The sequence below is a fragment of the Akebia trifoliata genome, chromosome 6, assembly GCF_017979445.1.
Source record: "Akebia trifoliata isolate Shusen 1 chromosome 6, ASM1797944v1, whole genome shotgun sequence".
NCBI lineage: Eukaryota > Viridiplantae > Streptophyta > Magnoliopsida > Ranunculales > Lardizabalaceae > Akebia > Akebia trifoliata.
The window spans coordinates 12,492,644-12,494,808 of NC_141380.1; positions in this window are offsets into that span (position 1 = coordinate 12,492,644).

The following is a 2,165-nucleotide window of genomic DNA, read 5'->3' on the forward strand; positions in this document are numbered from 1 at the left end:
ATCTCTTCTTACTGCTTCCTTATGGTTTATAATATTATTAAGAGTTGAGCATCAGTGACTGGTGCCATAGGTGAGGGTGCATTGACTTCGGTGGTTCTTGTGGATCTCACCATTATTTCGATTGAAATCAATATGTATTGGTTTCCCACATACGGCACCAGTTTTGTGTGGTCAAAATCCGATGAATGGTGCTGATGGACTCTACCTCATAGATCCGAAGTTGCTCCTATCACCTCCCTTTTTGCGCCAGTGTGGTACCTACCAAAATTACTCCAACGCTCAAGTTAGAGAAGTAAAGGAATAGTCTAAAGAACTGGTTCGACCTCTAATCCGCCCAAAGATCATTTATTTTGTGCTAATCGTGTTATTTATGGATCCTTGCTGCAAATCAGGGTTTCCTCCTCTCTCAGAGGATAATCCTAAGGATTCTACTGATTCTTTGGATCCATAAATGGAATGGGGATCTGCAGGATTGGATATACTATAATAGGGAGATCTCTTCCAAGATCTCAGAGCTTGATGTGAGCGTATTAGGATTATGGGTATTTTTTTACCAGGTCTACCCTGCTTGGCAGATCAAGTCTTATTCAATGTTGTGGTGACCTTCTAGCCAGGCTAGGAAGATTTTTGCTTTGACCTGCCCTGCTGCTAAGTAACGCCCATATGCTAATCTGCACATGGTACCATTTAATTGGCCTAGACATGTGTACGGCTTAGATAATTGCGCAATTATTTCCCTCTACAAATAGTATGTATATATGGGGAATGTTAATGTCCAAGACCTCATTGGGATGTTAGCATTCTCCACTATATTCACTATCTTATAATAATTATACCCATTTTGTCATTTTTAGTGAAAAAGACTAGAATATATTGATCTTTTACATAATAAATACTTGTTTTTTACATAATAAATGCTAAGGATATTTTATCTTTAAATTTATAAATGTTTTGACAATCAATGCCAACATAATAAATATATTTATTAACGGCATAATAAATTCACTTATGATGTAAAAGACTAACATCAGTCACTCAAGTAGAAGTTGGTGGCAAGGGGGATCATCCAATCCTTTAGGTGTTGCTTTTACAGTGATTCATTAGAAAATGAAGAGCATATCTTTCTTGAATGCGATTTCTCCTTCGGCATGTGGCAAAGCATTCTAAGGAGATCCAACATCAATCACTCGAATACAAGTTGATCTGTTGAAATGGAATGGATTTGCAATAACTTTAGGGGGAAGTCCCTAGGATCTTTAGTTAAAAAGTTGGCCTTTAATGCCTTCATTCATCACATGTGGGCTGAAAGATGTAGAAAGTTGTTCCAAAATAGCTACAAACCTCTAGACCTTCTGGAGGCTTTTATTGTTAGAGATGTTCAGCTAAGAATCTAGAGTCTCAAAGCCTACTCAGAAGACAACACTTCGACGAGGGAGTACATGGCTTCATGGAACCTCGATCCTAAGTTCAAAATTAGGCTCCCTCTGAGATGCATTTGGATCAAGCCCCTAGAGAATTTCCATGTTCTGAATTTTGATGGATCCCTCCGTGGCAACATTGGAGATGAGGGTACCAAAATCAGGGATAGTAGAGGGAGTATTATAAGGGCTTCGTAGAAATGCTCAAGGCAAATCTGTGTTTTTCCATGAGTTGCAAGTTATGCTGAAGGGGATGAAAATGGTTATCGATCTGAATACTCTTAAAGGCTAGAGTTGATTCAAAGGTGGCAATCGGCAATTGATTGTATCAATAGGGTGGTCAAAGTGCCTAGGAGAGAGGAGAGACTAATCAAGTCTATCAGGTATAGAGTTAGCCAATTCCACCAGGTAGTTTTCAGTTTTTGTTATAGAGAATGTAATCATGCTACTGAATTTTTAGCCTCCTACCTTTCTAGCTGAAGGAATATTGTCTTGGGGCCTTTGGACCTTCCAAGTAACCTGAGAAATATTGTTTGTAAGGATGCCTTTAGACACATATATACGAGAGATTGTAATGTCTTTTCTTCTGGTTGGGGGTCTACCAAACCCACCCAACCCCCCCCCCCCCCCCCTAATCTTCAAAAAGAAAAAAAAAAAAAAAAAACAAATACCTTTGAGTTAAAAAGGTATCCATAATCTAAGTTTAAAAAAATTAATCGATAATTACGCATCTGTGTGTGTGTTTTG